This window comes from Bos javanicus, chromosome 7, assembly GCF_032452875.1.
Source record: "Bos javanicus breed banteng chromosome 7, ARS-OSU_banteng_1.0, whole genome shotgun sequence".
NCBI lineage: Eukaryota > Metazoa > Chordata > Mammalia > Artiodactyla > Bovidae > Bos > Bos javanicus.
Genome location: NC_083874.1, coordinates 27,754,737 through 27,778,998, shown reverse-complemented (window position 1 = coordinate 27,778,998; position 24,262 = coordinate 27,754,737). Strand labels below are relative to the sequence as shown.

The 24,262-nt window shown below is 35.9% G+C and overlaps 1 long non-coding RNA gene across 1 annotated transcript in view; it reads left to right on the top strand.

The window, feature by feature from the left end:
* The first annotated feature begins 1,141 nt into the window (after positions 1-1,141).
* LOC133250999 (uncharacterized) overlaps positions 1,142-24,262 on the top strand; it is a 90,738-nt gene continuing 67,617 nt past the window's right edge. Inside the window, exon 1 of the long non-coding RNA XR_009737477.1 lies at positions 1,142-1,388. This is a non-coding gene — a long non-coding RNA (uncharacterized LOC133250999). The remainder of the gene's footprint in view (positions 1,389-24,262) is intronic.

Genomic DNA, 24,262 nt, shown 5'->3' with positions numbered 1-24,262 from the left:
CTTTCATCTCATGGGAAATGGCCACATAGGGCTCTGATCTCCTACACAATTCAGAAAGGTTTCATGTAATCCTGAGGTTTCAGATGGGCTTTTGTCATTTCAGGGAACATACTTCCCCACACTCTGTTTAGAAATTACTTGCTTGGATGCTTCCAACCAGAGCTTCTTGAAGTACTGTGAGGGAGCACTGGCCCACCTATCCGTGCATGTTTGGGAGTGCATGGCTGCCTTACAGGAGTCTACACAGCTGTATATTCTTTTAAAACTACTCTTCTAGCTGCTGCCAAAGCTGTAAATTTAATGAGAGCACCTGCTGCCCCCTTGCTTAGTTAATTCACAGTGATATGCGTGAACTAAAGAAAATTTCAGAAAAGCCTCTGTTCTCCAGTAATAAATTACCCATCTCTACTTTGGCCTGAAGGGTCTTTGATTCATGTCATATTACACTTACACTAAGCACTGATGACAGTGGACACGTTTAGTTTCTCTAAGTAGTGTTGGAGCTGGGGAAAAGGAAATGGCTACTAAGATTAAATGAAATGAGAAGATCAATTGTCTGCTTGAATATTGACAGCTGGAGAACTAGTCATCCTTGACCTCACATTGGAGGCATTTATTCACTGAAGAGTAAAAGCACTAGCTAACAAATTTTTTGCAATGGTGATTGGCAAAGTGCAAAAGAAACAATTTAACATCATTTATTTTTTAAAAAATAATTTAAGGCTATACTATGGAGCAAAGATAGTCTTTTTTGCAAATGGTGCTGGAACAACTAGATATTCAGATGCAAAAAAAAAAAAAAAGTGAATCTAGACACAGCCCTTATACTGTTACAAAAATGAACTGAAAATGGATCATAGACCTAAATGCAAAACATAAAACTATAAAACTCCCAGAGAATAATAATAGAAGAAATCCTAGATGACCTTGGGTTTGGTAATGACTTTCTAGACACAACACCAAAGGCATAATCCATGAAAAAAATTACTGATGAACCGCGATGGCAAAGAAAACAGGACAAAATCTTAAGGATCAAGCAATTGATTTGATGAAACAAGAACAAAAATGGCTTAAAAATAATAGTAGCTTAATATGAAAGTGAAAGTCACTCAGTCGTGTCCATTTCTTCGTGACCTCATAGACTATACAGTCCATGGAATTCTCCAGGGCAGAATACTGGAGTGGGAGCCGTTCCCTTCTCCAGGGGATCTTCCCAACCAAGGGATCGAACCTAGGTCTCCCACATGGCAGGTGGATTCTTTACCAGCTGAGCCACCAGGGAAACCCTTAATATACACTGAAATAATTAGGAAGAATGAAATTTTCATAGAAAAGTGACCCTGGATACTATGAATTTGATGAGCTCAAGGTGCCAATGAAGCAACCATGTGAGTATTGCTTAAAGTGAAAGTGAAAGTGAAGTCGCTCAGTAGTGTCTGACTCTTTGTGACCCCATGGACTGTAGCCTACCAGGCTTCTCCGTCCGTGGGATTTTACAGGCAAGGGTACTACAGTGGGTTGTCATTTCCTTCTCCAGGGGAACTTCCCGACCCAGGAATCAAACCCAGGTCTCCCGTATTGCAGGCAGACGTTTTACCCTCTGAGCCACCAGGGAAGCCAGAGTATTGCTTAAGCGCAGTTAAATATGCAGGAGTGAATTGGAGATAGTTGGGGTTTTGTATATAATTTTCCCTTGAGATCTGTACAGAGATGACAGCTGAAGCTGTTCGCTGGGATGAGACAGTAAACAGAATGTAAGAAGATGAACTTGGGGGATGATAACTTTAGGATACAAACAAGAACAGAAAGAGCAGACTGAGATTTGTGAGAAATTATTAAGGTGGGAAGATATCCAAGACAGCAATTTTCAAGGAAATTTTTAAAAAGACGTTAAAAGAATCATCAACCATAATGTGAAGTCAAAAGAACGTGAATTAAGAAAAAAAAAAATCCTTGATTTGGAGCTCCAGAGGCCATTTGTACATAGGAGAGAAATTTCAGGTAGAGTATTTGACGTAAAATTGCAGTTTTAGAAAATGAGACAACCTCTACCTGTAGAACTTTCTCTGAATAGTCTAGAAAGCAAAAAACAAAGATGCAAAAAAAAATAAGACTTTTAGCTTAGCCTGAATATGTAACCAGGCAAAGAAAAAAAAATGTTAAGTAAAGGGAAAGAGAGGGTGAATGAGAGCCAAGATTCCAAAAGAAGATAATAGAAGCAGAAGAAGGAATTTCAGACTGGAAACATAGCATTATTCTATGATAGGAGAGAATAAGAATGAGTAAAGATAAAAGATAATTAATGTGACAAGAGAGAAAGGGGATAGAATTCTCTGCTGTTGTCTATCTATTCCTAAGGCAAAAAAGTTAAGAGTGAAGATGGCATTAAAAGAGCAGCAGAGTAGTTTTCACAGCTGTGAGGATAGGAACCTGCAGACAGATCTGAGTGTTACCCAACCTGAGGTTAGATAGCATAAAAATAACTGGAATTCCATTTGGAGTGAAGATTTTTAAGATATATACTGCATAACATATATTCTACTTGTTTGAAGCTTGCCAAGTATGATGTTAACTCTTGCTTTTTTAATAAATATATTTGAATATTCTTTACCAAAGAAAACTAAATAACAAAGTGCTCATTTTATTAAAATCATTTTAAAACTTCCAGGATTTTTAAAACCCAACCTCATTTAAAATAAACATTTTCCTATTTTCTGAATATTGTTTTTCCCTCATGCAAATGAAATAATCTTGAATATAGAAAAGAAATAACGACAATGAAGAAGCTGAATTTACAGTGATAAGGTTATTTTTCTGCTTTTAGAAAATCTTAAGTTCATGGATTATTTCAAATCTTCACTATGCAAAACTCAGAATTTTATTTCCGGTAAAATTATATTTTATAAGGAATCAAAAAATATGTAGTAAGCCTTTGGAACAAAATGCTCATGAGAGATAGTTAACCTGTCGAACCTGTGAATAAATATTTCTTTGGTAGCACATGGTGGTATTCACACAACAATTGGGTTCCAAAATATGTTTCTTCAATGTTACATAAAAACATGCAGTTTGTGTAATGAACAACAATAGTGCCAGTAATCAAAGAAAATCAGGATTGTCAACAAGGAGAAATAATGTCTCCTAGCAACCAAGTTTCAATTACTCTTTGTTTGCTAACAAGCACTGAGATATTTTGTGCTGGTAGCTTTATTTCAGAGAGTAATGCATTATCAAAGACCATAAAAGAGAGCTCCTGTTTTAACCGGCTCTGGTTTCCAATCAAACATCTTGCAATTAATTTTATTAGTGTTTTAGAACTAATTTACTTTGAATAAGCCATAACTATGATTTGTTATTTTCATGTTCTAAAAGAAATTGTAAGGTAGGATAATTATTTGTTTAAATAATGGAATCATTGGCATACAGATGATACTCCAAAGAAGTAAAAATTTATTATCATTAATAATAAGATTAAACAAAACCATATCCCAGAATAGATCCCAAGAGGACCCTTTAGCTATTTTAGTTGAACTAGAAATAATACTAATTAAGATATAGTACTGACTGTCATAGCAATAGTCACAAAGGCCATTTGCTAGTGCCTAATAAAAACTGACTATGGCCAACATGGATACAGTATGAAAGAACACCCTGAGTTGAAATCAGTCTACATTTTGAACATTACATATCAAACTTTGGATTCAAGACACTTGTACAAATCCCTTTATGCCATTCAAATTTGGAAAATGACTAGAGAAACTGAGCTGTTTCAGCTGTACCTCCTCTGCCATTGGTGGGTTAGGTTTTTATCTCTTCTTTACACAGAGGCAATTTAGGAGACCTGAGCACCCCAGGAGCGCGCTGTGTGAGTAGAACTATAGCTGCATTGCTGCTGCTACAATTATTTCTCTCATTGGACTTCTGTAATCTGTCTCATCTGAACCTATTGAAGAGAAAAGACTCTTGGAAAATAGCTGCACAAACACACATACACAAAATCCTAGAGGCCAAGATGATAATTAGCAAAAGTCCATATCAAAGTGGTCGAAGCCAGAGTTGTGTAGCCACCCGAAGTAACGTTTTCAGACTGGTCATTTGGAGACACGTTTCTGTTACTTGACATCTCACTTTTTGTTTAGTGACACTGCAAGGACATTCTATGTTTCAGATTTGATTCTGTAGTAGCTGAGAGCTATTCAAATTAGTGTCTGTAAATATTTTAGTTAATTTGTCTATTATTTATACTATTGCCTAGTTAATAGGGAAAGATGAGTGCTCTGACATAAATTTACTTCAATAAAGAAAAGTATTGATGTAAATGAACAAAATCATCAAACTGAAATACAATAATTTCTCATTAAATGTTTCTTATATTTCTTATCATAATTACAGTATAAGAAACATTAAAGACTTTTTCTTTGTTTCCTTTCCTGATTGCTTTCTTCAGCTACAATGGCAAATCCTCTACCTTTTTTGGACTTCTGAATATAAATGTGTTCATTCATGTCTTAACAACATCTATGTTCTAAAATCTATGTCTTATTACTTCCTAAGCAGGAACAATAAATCTTATGACACTTTTTTAGCCTACTTCTAGCCCTAAACTGCATAGTTGACCTTGCAAGATAGAACTATTGCATATAAAGAGTCATATAAGCATATATACAAGGTTAACTGTAGAAAATGATTCGATTTTCTATGTACCAGAAAGTCCAAGGATTGTGCTATTTAAAATTATTATTGTGGAGCAAAATGAGCAGTGGTATATAGGATACATGATTTCAAAATAAACACATTTCCTGGCCAACAAATTATTTTTCTATGTGCAAGAAAGAAGATTTAACCAATCTAAGAGGAAGGATTTCAATAAAATGCCATTTTCAGAAGAAAGTTATAATTTTACCATGTTTGCCCAAATGCTGTTTTTACAGGAGATACTAAAAAATGATCAAGCACAGGTTGCTTTTAAGTAGAGTAAGAGCAAGAGTCTGAGTGTGCAAATGCATCATCTTTCAGAGATACTTTCATAGCCATCATTTTTACGGTTTTAATATGAACCTTTGCAAAAATACTTGCCAGCTGACTCTCTACCCTTGAGACAGTAAACAAATGTAAAAAGAATTTTTTTAAAATACGCAAAACAAAAAAACATGAGTCATGAGCCGAGACTTACTTTAAACCCAGTAGAACTAGGTCTTAGGTAAACTGTGTAATTTCTTTGGGTCTTAATTTTCACATATGTAAAACTTTGGTGTGTGTGTGTGTGTGTGCACGCGCACACACGTGCATGCGTTTGCATTTATATAGAATGAGATTAATTTTCAAAAAATGCCTTTTAATTTAGCACAGACACGGAAATGTTCTCTAGGGGTAAGATGAGGAGGGAAGGAAAACTGACAGTGAATTCTGCGTTTCTTACTTGCAGAAGCAGGGTGTGAATCAACATGTCTGTGAGGAAGACAGAAATACTTCCTTGACAATCTCTTTCCACTGGGAATTCTGATGAGTCTGGAAGTCACTGATTGGCCTGAAAATTCTTTTACTCTCAGTGTAAACTAACAGCTTCCTAGTTGTACACATTTATACATAAATATGTGCCTAGGCCAGAGTGTCAAATGAGTTTTTACTGGGGAACAAGTCATACAATGGAGACTTGAGCACACCAGGCTTCTTTCCAGACTGCCACAGCTTTGTTTTTGAACCATTACCAGTGCCTTTCAGTGGTGCTGTCAACAGAGCTCAGATAGGGTCTTGAACTCCAGAGAATGAATGAGATATGCTAAATGAAGCATAATTACCTTATTGACGTCATTCAGCTTTCAACTCACATTTAACGGGGGAACTTCAAATGTTTGAAACAGTGGGCCGTTTGTAGCACATTATGCAAATGATAAGACTAATCTTTTGCATTATACATAAGAGCTGCTTATTGTGCATTAACTAATTTATCTGACTATGCAGGGGCTATGAATGCTGATTTTTATTAAGCTTTTCATTAAGTGAAAACTTAGGCATAGCAAGTGCATATATTAGCATGTGCCCATCTTGCGTGGATAAACACATACTTGCCTCTAGTTACCAAGTGACATTCTTTTGGTGGTAGAAATCATCAAGTATGTTTTTTTCAGTCATATCAGTAAGATGGGAAAATGAGAATTAAATAAGCAGAGGAAAAGACTCCTGTATTAATACTCATCACACATATTTTACCATGGTCACAAAATTTCTCTTTAAAATCACAGAATGTGTAGTCTAAAGTCAATAATTTGAGTCTTACATTAAGTACCCTTTAATATAGTGGTGACTATTTTTGTGATAATCATAAAAAGCAGATGAAGAACCACTGATCACAAAGTCTAATTAAAGCACTTTAGTTTTAAGATTCATTTGAGGAGAATAAAGGGAGGAAAGAGCAAAATAATATTTTTATTAAATACTCTCTAATTAACTTGGTTCAAATCTAGGCATACTCTCGTCTAGACAGACATATGAATAATGCTTCATATAATGCTCACATAATTAGCACATTTCATTAAGGTACACATTTGAAGCCAATACCGACTCTCAACATAGTTCTATTCTTCTCAGTGAGCTGTTTTGAATTTGACCACCAAATTTCACAAGAGAAGATATAGCAAAACAACCACATATTTTGTCTGCTTTATTATACGGATACAGATTTATTTTAATCAGTGGATATATATTGAGAATTCTCTATGTGCAAAATTATTATGAATACTTTGAATGTATTAGTGTAAAAGCATATTTTAACTATGTAGTTAACAGCCCACTAATAGGAGGTGAGTCAGTGATTACTTTTATAACAGATTTTTGAGGTGAAAGGGCTAGCAGAAGTAATGCAACTATCTTCGAACACACATTGAAGTTTGCAGTATCTTCAGATAAACAATGAAGATACTAAATAGCAACAGTGATTAGTAAAACTGACTGAAGAGGGGCAGAGAAACCTAGTATACCCTCCTAACTTCAAATTTGAGTTCCCAGTTTTTAGCTCATTAAAATTAATGACCAATCAACGATTATCATGCACGAGAACAATTCGTTCTTTTAACAGTCAGGTAAACTAAAACACACATTACTATATCCACAACACAAACCCAGCCTTGGGATTTGGCCATGAGCCCAACTTAACTGCAAAATGTTTATTAAATTATTAAAATTTATGGGTTGATAGCACTCTCGAGCAATTTATTATAGCTGTAAACCATTTTTAAGTTTTGAAAACACAATAAAGTTGATTTAATAATCCCCCTAATCTTATACATAACTTCCTCCAGAATTGTCTTCAATTACGCCTCATAAATAACAATTTATTGTGTATTAGAGAAACACTAAAAAACAAATACTTCATGAGAATTTCATCAGATTCATTTATTCTGAAACATTTGCCAGGAAGCATAACAAATTCACATGTGACCCCTGCACTCAGAAGAGCTGAAGTTCAAATCAAAGCCACAATGGAGACTTCCTTTGCCAAGGATAATAACTAAAATCTTCCCTTAACTTGAGCCAGGAACTCAGCTTTAATGAATGCAAGGGCGAAGGGGTCGGGGAAGGGGGAGAGAAAAAATTCTAGTGAAATTCTCTCCACTTTAAAAACAGCTTGAATTGCAAAGCACAGATAGTCACATCACCTCTTTGTAGGACTTTGTAAGGAACAAGCAGCTAAAAAGAGGGAACACAAAGTCAGTATTTGTAAGCACACACGGTGTTTTCCTCAGGTTCAGTAAGTCATCGATTAGGCAAATTCACTTATATTTAATGACATTTACATGAACATTCCATACTTAAAAAAATAAAATTGACAGTCGTATAGGAAGAATAATCACTATTGGCAGAATAATTTAGAATCTGCTTCATATTTCTTAGTGACTCAGTTGGGGCAGAATTATTTAAGAGACCTAGTGGGTTTCACAGCTTATAGGACTTTGTTTTCCAAACTGAAACAGATTGTTTTTTAAGTATTATTTTAGTACAACAAAAAGAAAATGCATATATAGTAGATAGCTTCCCTAGCTAGATGGAAGAGGAGGGGCATAACTGTGTCCTGAGGAAAGGCTGTATGCCAGTGGTAGGAAATGCCACATCTTCATTCCTCAAACATTTCAGTTTTGTGCCCTAATACTCATTTAGGAGGCTGGAGGCTGAAACCTCTATTCAAGCAAATCTATCATTAACTCCATTTATGCTAAATGTACAGCTGGTGATCTCCTGGTCTTCCAGAACCAGATACTGGAATGAAGTTGGCTCTGAGAGAACCTCTCAGAAGCAGAGAATTTCTTCTAAAATGGTATCTCTTTTTACTTGAGATAAAAGCAGCATGTATCGTTTTCAAAATGAGCATGATCCCACCATAAAACTTGAGAGTAATCAAGAAAAAGCAGTGACAACTTCATTACCTAGTCACACCATGATTAAGGCCATAGTGGCCCATTAGTGTCAGTTTAAAGTAGAACTCCATAGAAGACAAAGTTGGGCTTTCATTTCCCTCTCTCCCTCTTATTCATTCTTCCCTTGGTGCCTGGTGCCCTAAATACTTGAATCGACTATGATAAATGTTATTAGAGGATCATGTCTAACTCTATTTTCTTTCTCATGCTTGTGCCTGGGTGTCCATCCCTATACCAAATGACTGCCCTCTCATCTTGGCCACAGTAACATCAGGTAGACACATCCAGTCTAGGTTGGGCCAATCAAATTCCTCTCCTTGAAATACTGTACCAATTAAGTATATAAGGCTAGTCAGAGAAGGCAGTGGCAAGCTACTCCAGTACTCTTGCCTGGAAAATCCCACGGACGGAGGGGCCTGCTAGGCTGCAGTCCGTGGGGTCGCTAGGAGTCAGATACAACTGAGCGACTTCACTTACACTTTTCACTTTCATGCATTGGAGAAGGAAATGGCAACCCACTCCGGTGTTCTTGCCTGGAGAATCCCAGGGACGGGGAGCCTGGTGGGCTGCCGTCTATGGGATCGCACAGAGTCGGATACGACTGAAGTGACTAAGCAGCAGCAGCAGCAGTCCACAGGGGAGGGAACATGGAAGGGAGTTATAGAGAGAAGAAGAGGTAGAAAAATATGATGCCATAGAGAGAGTGTTAAAGAAAATAGTTGCTGCATTAAAAAGAATAAAATACCTAGGAATAAACCTACCTAAGGAGACAAAAGTTCTGCATTCCAAAACCTATAAGATGCAGATGAAAGAAAATGAAGACAACACAAATAGATGGAAAGATATACTGTCTTCTTGGATTGGAAGAATCAATATTATTAAAATCATCGTATATCCAAGGCAGTCTACAGATACAATGCACTCTCGATCAAAATACTAATGGCATTTTTTCACAGAACCAGAACAATAATTTTAGAATTTGTATGGAAACACAAAAAACTCTGAATAGCCAAAACAATCTTGAGAAAGAAGAATAGAGCTGAAGGAATCATGTTCCCTGACTTCAGACTATACTATAATGCTACAGTCATCAAAATATTATGGCAATGGCACTACAACAGACATAGATAATGGCAGAAAATAGAGAGCCCCAAAGTAAAGCACTTTAGCCAATTAATCAAGCACCATGCAATTAATTTTCAACAAAGGAGACAAGAATACACAATGGAGAAAAGACACTCTCTTCACTAAGTGCTGCTGGGAAAACTGGACAGCCACATGTAAAAAATGAAATTAAAACATTCTTTAAAACCATATATGAAAATAAACTCAAATGGATTAAAGACCTAATTATAAGACTAGACACTCTAAAACTCCTAGAGGAAAATAGAACATTCTGACAAAAATTATACCAAACATTTTTGGTGCTATCTCCTAAAGTAAAGAAAATTAAAACAAAATGAATAAATGGGACTTAATTAAACTTATATTTAAACAAATCACACAGCAAAGGAAATGATTGACAAAATGAGGTGACAACCTATTGAATGGGAGGAAATATTTGCAAATAGTACGACTGGTAAGAAATTAATATCCAACATATACAAACAGTTTATATAATTCAACATCAAAATATCAAACAACCAATTCCAAAAATGGGCAGAAGACCTGAATGGACATTTTTTCAAAGAGGAAAATGTAAATGGCCAATAGGTACATAAAGAGATAGTCAAGACTGCTAATAATTAGGGAAATGCAAATCCAAACCACAATGACATATCACCTCACATCAGTCAGAATGGCTGTCATCAAAACGAAGACAAACATTAATAGCAAATATTGGTAATGATTCAGAGAAAGGGAACTTTGTGCATGATGGGAATGTAAACTAGCACAGTCCACTGAAAAACAGTATGGAGGCTACTCAAAACTAAAAACTATAATTGCCATATGATCTGGCAATTCCATAAAGACAGCAATTCGAAAAGATGATAAAAACTCTCCAGAAAGCAGGAATAGAAGGAACATACCTCAACATAATAAAAGCTATATATGACAAACCCACAGCAAACATTATCCTCAATGGTGAAAAATTGAAAGCATTTCCTCTAAAGTCAGGAACAAGACAAGGGTGCCCACTTTCACCATTACTATTCAACATAGTTTTGGAAGTTTTGGCCACAGCAATCAGAGCAGAAAAAGAAATAAAAGGAATCCAAATTGGAAAAGAAGTAAAACTCTCACTATTTGCAGATGACATGATCCTCTACATTGAAAACCCTAAAGACTCCACCAGAAAATTACTAGAGCTAATCAATGATTATAGTAAAGTTGCAGGATATAAAATCAACACACAGAAATCCCTTGCATTCCTATACACTAATAATGAGAAAATAGAAAGAGAAATTAAGGAAACAATTCCATTCACCATTGCAACGGAAAGAATAAAACACTTAGGAATATGTCTACCTAAAGAAACTAAAGACCTATACATAGAAAACTATAAAACACTGGTGAAAGAAATCAAAGAGGACACTAATAGATGGAGAAATATACCACGTTTATGGATTGGAAGAATCAATATAGTGAAAATGAGTATACTACCCAAAGCAATTTATAGATTCAACACAATCCCTATCAAGCTACCAACGGTATTCTTCACAGAGCTAGAACAAATAATTTCACAATTTGTATGGAAATACAAAAAACCTCAAATAGCCAAAGCTATCTTGAGAAAAAAGAATGGAACTGGAGGAATCAACCTACCTGACTTCAGGCTCTACTACAAAGCCACAGTTATCAAGACAGTATGGTACTGGCACAAAGACAGAAATATAGATCAATGGAAAAAAATAGAAAGCCCAGAGATAAATCCACGCACATATGGACACCTAATCTTTGACAAAGGAGGCAAGAATATACAATGGATTAAAGACAATCTCTTTAACAAGTGGTGCTTGGAAATCTGGTCAACCACTTGTAAAAGAATGAAACTAGAACACTTTCTAACACCATGCACAAAAATAAACTCAAAATGGATTAAAGATCTAAACGTAAAACCAAAAACTATAAAACTCCTAGAGGAGAACATAGGCAAAACACTCTCTGACATACATCACAGCAGGATCCTCTATGACCCATCTCCCAGAATATTGGAAATAAAAGCAAAAATAAACAAATAGGACCTAATTAAACTTAAAAGCTTCTGCACATCAAAGGAAACTATTAGCAAGGTGAAAAGACAGCCTTCAGAATGGGAGAAAATAATAGCAAATGAAGCAACAGACAAAGAACTAATCTCAAAAATATACAAGCAAGTCCTACAGCTCAACTCCAGAAAAATAAATGACCCAATCAAAAAATGGGCCAAAGATCTAAATAGACGTTTCTCCAAAGAAGACATACAGATGGCTAACAAACACATGAAAAGATGCTCAACATCACTCATTATCAGAGAAATGCAAATCAAAACCACTATGAGGTACCATTTCATGCCAGTCAGAATGGCTGCGATCCAAAAGTCTGCGATCCAAAAGTCTACAAGCAATAAATGCTGGAGAGGGTGTGGAGAAAAGTGAACCCTCTTACACTGTTGGTGGGAATGCAAACTAGTACAGCCACTATGGAGAACAGTGTGGAGATTCCTTAAAAAACTGGAAATAGAACTGCCTTATGATCCAGCAATCCCACTGCTGGGCATACACACTGAGGAAACCAGAAGGGAAAGAGACACGTGTACCCCAGTGTTTATTGCAGCACTGTTTACAATAGCCAGGACATGGAAGCAACCTAGATGCCCATCAGCAGATGAATGGATAAGAAAGCTGTGGTACATATACACAATGGAGTATTACTCAGCCATTAAAAAGAATGCATTTGAATCAGTTCTAATGAAGTGGATGAAACTGCAGCCTATTATACAGAGTGAAGTAAGCCAGAAGGAAAACACCAATACAGTATACTAACGCATATATATGGAATTTAGAAAGATGGTAACAATAACCCTGTGTACGAGACAGCAAAAGAGACACTGATGTATAGAAGTCTTATGGACTCTGTGGGAGAGGGAGAGGGTGGGAAGATTTGGGAGAATGGCATTGAAACATGTATATCATGTATGAAACGAGTTGCCAGTCTAGGTTCGATGCAGGATACTGGATGCTTGGGGCTGGTGCACTGGGATGACTCAGAGGGATGGTATGGGGAGGGAGGAGGGAGGAGGGTTCAGGATGGGGAACACATGTATACCTGTGGCGGATTCATTTCGATATTTGGCAAAACTAATACAATATTGTAAAGTTTAAAAATAAAATTAAATTAAAAAAAAAAGAAAGTAAAAAAAAAAAAGATACACTCAATTCTAGTGTTCATAGTAGCATTACCTACTATTGCTGAGATATGGAAGCAACTTAAGTGTCCATCAACAGATGAATGGATAAAGAAGAAGTGGGAAGTATACATATACATACATACATATATATATATATATATATATATATATATATATATACATACACACACACACACACACACACACGTGTGTGTGTGTCTATATGGACTACTACTCTGCCAATTGTTCGAACACGAATGGACATGGAGGGCACTACGCTAAATGAAATAATTCAGATGGGAGAGACAAATACTGTGTGGTATCACTTATATGTGGAATCTAAAAAATACAACTATTGAATAAAGCAAAAAAAAAGAAGCAGTCTTGCAGATGCCGTTGGCGAAATTGGGGGTGGGGGGGGTGGTTGGGTAGAACACAGTAATGGAAGAATGAGAAGTATTAACTATCATGTATAACATAGCCTTAAGGATGTATTGTATAACATGAGACATGCAGCCAATATTTTGTAATAACTGTAAGTGGAAAGTAACCTTTAAAAATTATAAAATAAAATGAATTGCCCTCTTTTTCTCCTATGCCTTATCAGTTTCTATGGGGTCTACATATATTTCTAATTCTTGGATCCTTTAGATTCTTCTGCTCTATAAACTGAATTTTAATTTGAGCCAGTGTACCTAGGCTCTGTTCCTTAAAAACCAATGACACTGTGTCCATGAATGGGGAGATGGAGTGTAGTCTGTCCTCATTTTACTGGTAACAGAGCAAACTCTATGCAAAACCAACATGAGGAGGAAACAGGTAATACTGCTTTGCCAGGTACCAGAGACTTTCTGGACTCTTGATGGCTATGTTCTCTCCAAATTAACCCCTACTTGACAGCCATAAATAACAGTTGTACAGCTTCCACCTCCAAGTTCTTCTTTTATGTGGAGCTAGGTCAGAAGTTTTATGTGGTCTACCTGGAAGTATTATACCATCTGTACTTTATTCAAGAAGATCAAATCTGTAGATTGTCCCCAAAAATTCTGCAGTAAGTTGTGGCACATATACCAGAAGTTTCAGAAGTGACCATAAAGTATTTTCAAATGAAAAGACCTACCATAAATGAGACAGTAATAATCACCAGTTTGAATTTGGGTCACTTGATCTATGGCTAAAAGATTTTATATATACTCCAGCTTTGGAGGAATGACAAAAGCCAAATTTATCTTTTCATATAAATAACTAAAATAACAGACCAAATATACAAACTAGTAAATTTTGTATAATGAATCCTAGGACACACAAATTAGAGATCTTTGAGAAAAAGAAGACAAAAGGTGATCCCTGCAATTGCTTCAGCTTAAAGTGCCTCAAGTGACTAAAAAAGTATCTCAGTCCTGGTGAAGGAAGCTATAATCCAAACAGAGCCCCATGATCTTCACGAGTAGAAAAACAGTGTTGAATATCTCAGGAGTCCACGTGGGCTAGAATTTGCACAACAGAACAACAGAATTTGTGAGGGGATATCTCATTTTTTTTCTTTTAAAAGAAAAAAAAAGCTACAAAAATTTGTAGAAGTTTTATCTTGAGTCCTTAATTGAGGTCTGATAATTGCATTAATATAAAGAAATTACCTAAGGCCAGGGAAAGAATCACTGGAAAAAAAGAGATAGAAAAGCCTTACAGATCAAACAAGGCCAGTAATAGTACATGAGCCTACAGTAGAAGTCCTTAGTAATACTGGGGACTTTAGGGAAAGAACCCTGTAGATTACAGTCTCAGTGGTAGGGAAAATTAGTCCTTGCATAAAAGCCACCTAACAAAGCTTAAAAGCAACCCTAAAAAGAACAAAACCGTTTCCCAGTACCTTAACTGCATCCCAGAATAAAGTTCAGGAACATTTAAAGAAATTTAAAAAGAGTCAACACCTGATACAGCAAAATTTTTAGAACTTGCCATCAAATAAAAATTACTGAGCACGCAAAACAAGAAAGAAAAGAAAGATAAAAATAAATCAGTATACACAAAAATGACATAATAAATCATCAGACAAGGATATTAAAACAGTTATTACAAATATGTCAAAAATAAAGTCAGAAAGAAAATACATGTTAAGGAGATAACAATAAACAATCATATTTTTAAAAAGAAGCTATACATTTTAAAATCAAACTTCCAGAGATAAGTAATATGTCACATACAATTAACAGATGATTAGACTCTACAGAAAACTTGATTAATGAATTTAAAGACATAGAGAAACTAATAAAATACAACACAAAGAGGAAGAAAAGAATGGAAAAAATGATTATAATATCAGTGAGCTCTGAGACAAGTTTAAGCAGCCTATTACTGATGTAATTTAAATTATTTGGAGTAGTGCCTAAAATTTTCTTAATTTGATTAAACTATACACCATCCAATTCAGGTAACTCATTGAAGAATACAGGCAAGATATTTGAAGACAACTATATCAAAGCTGAGAATAATCAAAATGTTTAAATCAATAAAGTTAAAATCTTTTTTTTAATTTTTATTTTATTTAACTTTATAATATTGTATTAGTTTTGCCATATATCAAAATGAATCTGCCACAGGTATACAAAAGCAGCCAAAGAACATAATGCTTAAAGAGAAACAAAAGTAGGAATGACAGAAGATTCATTACTGAGAATAAAACAAATCAGAAAATTCTGGAGAACCATTCAGAATAAAGACATCCTTAAATAAAGACAAAAAGGAAAAATGGGTAGCAAAGATTCTAAATCTAGTGATAATGCCTTTTAAAAACAAAGGTGAAATAAAAACTTTGTCAGACGTAAAAATGGTGGCAAAACTGATCACACACAGATGTACATTACAATAAATATTGAAGAAAATCCATTAGGCAGAAGGAACAACAAATAGTTGGAAAGCAGAATTTATATAAAGATGGAGAAGACCAGAAACAGTAATGAGTGGGTATAAAATATTTTTCTTGGTTTCAAAATATCCTTTAAAGATAGTTGTTTAAAACAAAATTATGAAAATGTAAGTTTTTCACGTACATAGAAGTGAAATGAATGACAGCAAGAACATAAAGACAAAAAGAAGGGAAGGGAATATACCGCTTTAATATTTATACAGAAAATTCAGCTACATTTTATGTCAGCATTTCTAGAGCAATGCGAATTATATCTTAAAACTATGGCTGAATTTTGCATAGTTTTCAGGAGACTGGCAACAAACTTCTAAATTTCCAATGATTTTTAAAAAAACACTATCAGATGGAAATATAACAATTTACCTTGCTTAATCTTGATATTAAAACTTAAGAAAGCATATATAACAAAACTATGAACTAATCTTATTTATAAATAAAAATATATAAATACTAATAGACTTAAGCAGTGTTTTATCAAGTATTTTACCAATTTTATCAGATACTTATCAAATAGTGTTTATTGATAAATGCTTATCACTTCTCTTTCCATATGTATATATAAAATATAAAAGCATTCTTTTGTGACCTATGCATTTTTTCTATTACTAAAATGTAATAACATCGAATAGGAATAAAGATTCTATTTACAAAGAAATCTACTTAAGCTCTGTTTAAACAGACTCACAAACTTATGGCTGCAGAAATAGAGAGTTGGGGATGGACATGTACACACTGCTATACTTAAAATGGATAACCAACAAGGACCTGCTATATAGGCCATGGAACTTTGCTCAATCTTATGTGGCAGCCTGGATGGGAGGGAGGTTTGGAGGAAATGGATACATGTATATGTATGGCTGAGTCCCTTCCCTGTTCACCTGAAACTATCACAACATTGTTCAATTCAGTCACTCAGTCGTGTCCGACTCTTTGCGACCCCATGAATCGCAGCACGCCAGGCCTCCCTGTCCATCACCAACTCCCGGAGTTCACTCAGTCTCACGTCCATCGAGTCAGTGATGCCATCCAGCCATCTCATCCTCTGTCGTCCCCTTCTCCTCCTGCCCCCAATCCCTCCAGCATCAGAGTCTTCTCCAATGAGTCAACTCTACGCATGAGGTGGCCAAAGTACTGGAGTTTCAGCTTTAGCATCATTCCCTCCAAAGAAATCCCAGGGCTGATCTCCTTCAGAATGGACTGGTTGAATCTCCTTGCAGTCCAAGGGACTCTCAAGAGTCTTCTCCAACACCACAGTTCAAAAGCATCAATTCTTCGGTGCTCAGCTTTCTTCACAGTCCAACTCTAACATCCATACATGACAAAATAAAAAGTGTTGTTGTTGTTTTTTTAAAAGCACTGTTTAAATAAAATATTTACTCTATTTCAAAAGTAATCACTAACCACTATATTAAAAACTAAAATAAAATTGGAAAGATACATAAAGTGTAACAAAAATTTTTCAGTTAGTAAACTGTATTTTATTCACTGCTTACATGTATTAATATTATAAAACAATCATAAAAATTAGTCTAGCTAACTTCCATCACCATAGATAATTACCAAAAATATTTTTTCTTATGAAAGGACTTTATATTTTTGTAGAAACTTTCAAATATGCAATTTCAGATACCATCTATGATCACCATACTGTACATTACATCCCCATGAATGTACTTATTTTATAACTAGAAGTTTGTACCTATAGATTCCCTTCACCCATTTTACCCACACTCTTGCTCTAGAGTGTGGGTAAAATGATGAGCTGCTCTACTTCAGCTCAGTTCAGTCGCTCAGTTGTGTCCGACTCTTTGTGACCCCCTGAACCGCAGTATGCCAGGCCTCCCTGTCCATCACCAACTCCTGGAGTCCACCCAAACCCATGTCCATTGAGTTGGTGATACCATCCAACCATCTCATCCTCTGTCATCCCCTTCTCCTCCTGCCTTCAATCTTTCCCAACATCAGGGTCTTTTCAAATGAATCAGCTCTTCTCATCAGGCGGCCAAAGTACTTGAGTTTCAGCTTCAACATCAGTCCTTCCAGTGAACACCCAGGACTGATCTCCTTTAGGATGGACTGGTTGGATCTCCTTGCTGTCCAAGGGACTCTCAAGACTCTTCTCCAACACCACAGTTCAAAAGCATCAATTCTTCGGCGCTCAGCTTTCTTTGTAGTCCAACTCTCACATCCGTACATGACCACTGGAAAAACCATAACCTTAACTAGATGGACCTTTGTTGATAAAGTAATGTCTCTGCCTTTTTTATGCTGTCTAGGTTGATCATAACTTCCAAGGAGTAAGCGTCTTTTAATTTCATGGCTGCAGTCACCATCTGCAGTGATTTTGGAGCCCCCCAAAATAAAGTCAGCCACTGTTTCCCCATCTATTTGCCGTGAAGTGATGGGACTAGATGTTACGATATTAGTTTTCTGAATGTTGAGCTTTAGGCCAACTTTTTCACTCTCTTCTTTCACTTTCATCAGGAAACTGCAAATCTCTTTGTATCTGTGAGCTCAAACAGTATTTCTCTTTCTCTATTCAACTTATTTCATTTAGCATAATGCTCTCAAGGTCTATATTTTCACAAATGACAAGATTTTACTTTTATAGCTAAATAATATTTGCTTGTATAATATCTATCTATCTACATATATATATATATATGTGTGTGTATATATATATATATATATATATATATATATCCCACATCTTCTTTATCTTCTGTTTATCATTCAATAGATACTTAGGTTATTTCCACAAGTTGAATATTAAAAACAATGTTGCAGAGATTATAGGGTGGTGTCAATAAATCTTTTTGAGTAAATGTTTTAATTTTCTACAGATAAATACCCAGAAGTGGAATGACTGAATCATATGATAGTTCTATTTTCTAATTTTTTTGAAGACCCTCCACACTGTCTTCCTAATGGCTGCACCAGTTTACAATCTGCTCTTCGGTGCACAAGGGTTCCCTTTTCTCCACATCCTTGCAACATGTGTTGTTGTTCAGTCGCTAAGTTGTGGCCAACTCTTTGTGACCCCGTTGGCTTCCTGTGGCACACCAGGCTTCCCTGTCCTTCACTCTCTCTCAGTTTGCTCAAATTCATGTCCATTGAGTCAATGATGCTATTTAATCATATTATCCTCTGCCACCCTCTTCTTTTCCCTTTAAGCTTACCCAGCATCAGGGTCTTTTCTAATGAGTCAGCTCTTCCCATCAGGTGGCCAAGGTGATTCAGTTTCAGCACCAGTCCTTCTAATGAATATTCAGGGTTGATTTCCTTTAGGAATGACTGGTTTTATCTCCTTGCTGTCCAAGGGGCTCACAAGAGTTTTCTCCAGCACTGCAATTCAAAAGCATCAGTTCTTCAGCATTCAACCTTCTTTATGGTTCACCTCTCACATGACTACTGGAAAAACCATAGCTTTGATTATATGGATATTTGTTGGCAATGAGATTTCTTTGTTTTTTAATACACTGTCTAGGTTTGTCATGGCTTTCCTTCCAAGGAGCAAGTGTCTTTTAATTTCATGGCTGCAGTCACGGTAGGCAGTGACCTTGGAGCCCAAGAAAATAAAATCTGTCACTGCTTCTACTTTTTCCCTTTTTATTTGTAACAAAATGATGAGACCAGATGCCACAATCTTAGTTTTAAATGTTGAGTTTCAAGCCAGCGTTTTCACTCTCCTCTTTTACTCTCATCAATAGGCTCTTTTAGTTCCTCTTCAGTTTCTGCCATTAGGGTGGTATTATCCACATATCTGTGGTTGTTGATATTTCTCCTAGCAATCGTGATTTCAACTTGTGATTCATCCAGCCCAGCATTTCACATGATATACTCTGCATTTAAGTTAAATAAACATGGTTACAATACACAGCCTTGTTTATTTCTTTCCCAATTCTGAACTATTTGTTTGTTTGTAAGGTCTAACCAATGCTTCTTGACTTGCATACAAGTTTCTCAGAAGGCAGATAAGGTGGTCTGGTATTCCCATCTCTTTCAAAATCTTTCAGTTTGTTGTGTTCCATACAGTCAAAGTCTTTCATATAGTGAATGAAGCAGAAGATATTTTTCTGGAATTCCCTTGCTTTCTCTATGATCCCATGGATGCTGGCAATTTGATCTCGAATTCCTCTACCTTTTCTAAATCCAGCTTGTACATCTGGAAGTTCTCAGTTCATGTACTGCTGAAGTCTAGCTTGAAGGATTTTGAGCATAACCTTACTAGCATGAAAAATGAGCACAACTGTTGGGTATTTTGAACATTCTTTGGCACTGCCATTCTTTAGGACTGAAATGAAAACTGACATTTTCCAGTCCTATGGCCACTACTGAGCTTTCCAAATTTGATGACATATTGAGTGCAGCACTTTCACAGCATCATCTTTTAGGATTTGAAATAGCTCAGCTGTAATTCAATCACCTTTACTAGCCTTGTTCATAGTAATGCTTCCTAAGGCCTGCTTAACTTCACACTCCAGGATGTCTGGCTCTATATGAGTGACCATTCCATCATGGCTATCTGGGTCATTAAGACCTTTTTTATATAGTTCCTCTGTGTATTCTTGCCACCTCTTCTTAATCTTTTCTGTCTTTGTTAGGTCCTTATTGTTTCTGTCCTTTTTCATGCCCATCCTTGCATGAAATGTTCCCTTGATATCTCCAATTTTCTTAAAGAGATTTCTAGTCTTTCCCATTCTATTGCTTTCCTCTATTTATTTGCACTGTTCATTGAAGAAGGCCTTCTTATCACTCCTTGCTATTCTCTGGAACTCTCCATTCAGTTGGGTATATCTTTTCCTTTCTCCTTTGCTTTTCACTTCTTTTTTCCTCATCTATTTGTAAAGCCACCTCAGACAACCACTTAGCCTTCTTGCATTTCTTCTTGCAGTTAACAGAATTAAAATGGAAATAAGTACATATCTATCAATAATTACTCCAAATTTCAAGGGACAAAATGCTCCAATACAAAGTCATAAAGTGTCAGATTGGATTTAAAAACAAACAAACAAACAAACAAAAAAATTATAGAGAAAAACTACAGTATGCTGCCTACAAGAAATTCACTTCTGGGTGAAATATAGATAAACACTGAAAGTAGGGAGATGGAAGAAGATATTTGGGGTGGTTTTGGTCACTGCATCTCGTACAATGTTATGAACCTCTGTCCATAATTCTTCAGATACTCTGTCTACCAGATCTAATCCCTCGATCAGCAATATGTGTTACCTGTATATATTTTTTACAATAGCCATTATGACAGATGTGAGGTGATACATCATTGTGGTCTTAATTAAATTTAATTAAAAGGAATTAATTTAATTCAACCTAATTTAATAGAAATAACAGCAAACTATAAATCAACTGAAAAACAGGACTAAAATGGCAATAAGTATATGCCTATCAATAATTACTCTAAACGTCAAGGGACAAAACGCTCCAATTAAAAGACATAGAGTGTCAAATTTGATTTAAAAAAAAAACAAAAACAATGACCTACAATATGCTGCCTACAAGAAACTCACTTCAGGTTGAAATACAGACACACAGTGAAAGTAGGGAGATGGAGAAAGATATCTGATGCAAATAGAAATGACAAGAAAGTGGAGTAGCAAAATTTATATCAGACAAAATAGACTTTAAAACCAAGACCAAAATAAACTTTAAAGAAAGGCAAAAAAAAAATGAACCATGTATTGATAAAAAGATCCAAACCAGAAGAGTATCTTATGCACCCAATTTAGGAACATCTAAATATATAAAACAAATATTAACAGACAATAGGGAGAGAAGTTGACCCTAATACAATAATACATAATACAGTAATAATACAAAAGAAGTTGACTTTAATACCCCTACTGACATCACTCAGACAGAATAGCAGTATCTATTGAATGTTAAACAGATAAAGAAGATGTGATTGATATATGTATTATACAAGCAAATATTTTTTAGCTATAAAAAAGAGTAAAATCTTGTCATCTGTGACAATATGGACGGACCTTGAGAGCATTATGCTAAATGAAACAAGTTGAACAGAGAAAGAGAAATACTGTTTGAGCTCACAGATACAAAGAGGTTTGCAGTTTCCTGAAACAGAGCAAGGGAGTGGGCAAAATGGATGAAGGGAATCTATAGGTACAAATTTCTAGTTATAAAATAAGTACATTCATCGGGGGTGGAGGGGTGGGGTGTAGTGTACAGTATGGTGACCATAGTTGATGTCTGAATTGCATATTTCAAAGTTTCTACAAAAAAAAATTATTAAAAGTCTCTTCATAAGAAAAAATATTTTTTGTAATTATGTATGGTGATGGAAGTTAACTAGACTAATTTTTGTGATCATTTTGTAATATTAATACATGCAAATGGAATAAAAATACAGTTTACTAACTGAAAAATTGTTGCTACACTTTATGTATCTTTCCAATTTTATTTTAGTTTTTAATATAGTGGTTAGTGATTGCTTTTGAAATAGAGTAAATATTTTATTTAAACAGTGCTTAAAAAAAACAAAAAACTTTTTATTTTGTATTGGTTAACAATGTTGTGATACTTCCTGGTGAACAGAAAAAGGACTCAGCCATACATATACATGTATCCATTCTCCTCCAAACTTCCCTCCCACTTATAGTAATTGGTCTGTTCGAGCTATATGTTCCTTTTTAACAAAGTCATCACAGGTTGTATGTTTCTAGAAACGTCCATTTTTTCTAGGCTATCCAATATGTTGACCTATAATTGTTAATAGTACTCTTTTAATTTTTTACATTTCTATGGTATCAGTTGTTATTTCCTCTCTTTCATTTCTTGTTTTGTTTTTATAGGTCCTCTCTCTTTTCTTCTAAATGAGATTAGCTAGTGATTTGTTAATTATGTTTCAAAAACTCGCTCTTGGTTTTACTGAGCTTTCATATTGTTCTTTTGACCTCTATTTTATTTATTTCCTCTCTGGCCTATATTATTTTCTTCCTTCTGCTGACTTTGGATTTTATTTGTTGTTCTAATTCTTTTATATGGTGGGCTAGATTGTTTATTTGAGATTTTTCTTATTTATTGAGGAAGGCCTGTATTGATATAAACTTCGCTCTTAGAACAGATTTTGCTGCATCTCATAGAGTTTATACAGTTGTGTTTCATTGTCATTTGTCTTCAGGTATTTTCTGATCTCTTCCTTGATTTCATCATTGCTCCATTTTTTAAGTAGTACTTTGTATAGCCCATGTATTCATTTTTTTTTCCTACTTTATGTTGTTGCTTTCTAATTTCATACCAGAAAAGATTCTTTAAATGCTTTCTATCATCTTAAATCTGCTGAGGCCTGTTTTGTAACCTAGTATGTAGTCTGCTCTAGAGAACGTTCCCTTTGTGTTTGAAAAGAATGTGTATTCTGTTATTTTGATGTAGTTCCCTATAGATATCACATAAGTTTAGTTGGCTTATCGTGGCATTTAGGACCTTTTGCCTACATGAGAGTCAGTTCAGTTGCTCAGTCATGTCCGACTCTTTGTAACCCCATGGACTGCAGCAAGCCAGGCCTCCCTGTGTGTCAACAACTCCCAGAGTTTATCCAAACTCATGTCCATTGAGTCAGTGATGCCACCCAACCATCTCATCCTCTGTCATCCCCTTCTCCTCCTGTCCTCAATCTTTTGCAGCATCAGGGTCTTTTCAAATGAGTCAGCTCTTTGCATCAGGTGGCCAAAATACTAGAGTTTCAGCTTCAACATCAGTACTTCCAATGAACACCCAGGACTGATCTCCTTTAGGATGGACTGGTTGGATCCCCTTGCAGTCCAAGGGACTCTCAAGAGTCTTCTCCAACACCACAGTTCAAAAGCATCAATTCTTTGGCACTCAGCTTTCTTCACAGTCCAACTCTCACATCCATACATGACTACTGGAAAAACCATAGCCTTGACTAGATGGACCTTTGTTGGCAAAGTAATGTCTCTGCTTTTTAATATGGAGAAGGGACTGGCTAACCACTTCAGTATTCTTGCCTTGAGAACCCCATGAACAGTATGAAAAGACATGTGAATAGGAAGACAGTACTGGGAAGCTGGCATTATTATTCCTAACAGCAACCCTTATTTAGTGACTGCATGGGTTGGTGCATAAATATCTCATCTCCCTCACGCCTAGCATAGGATTAACTGAGCCTCAACTGGGCACAGTGATAGCATGCCTAGTAACTCTCTGCTTGGCTCCCTTCTCTCAATTTTCTACCCTTCTACTGCTGGAGTCTAATATCTCCTCCTGCATAAATTGCTTTCCCTCAACTCCTTGGCTCAAGGTTCAGTTCAGTTCAGTTCAGTCGCTCAGTCGTGTCCGACTCTTTGCGACCCCATGAATCGCAGCACGCCAGGCCTCCCTGTCCATCACAAACTCCCGGAGTTCACTCAGACTCAAGTCCATCGAGTCAGTGATGCCATCCAGCCATCTTATCCTCTGTCATCCCCTTCTTCTCCTGCCCCCAATCCCTCCCAGCATCAGAGTCTTTTCCAATGAGTCAGCTCTTCATATGAGGTGGCCAAAGTACTGGAGTTTCAGCTTCAGCATCATTCCTTACAAAGAAATCCCAGGGCTGAT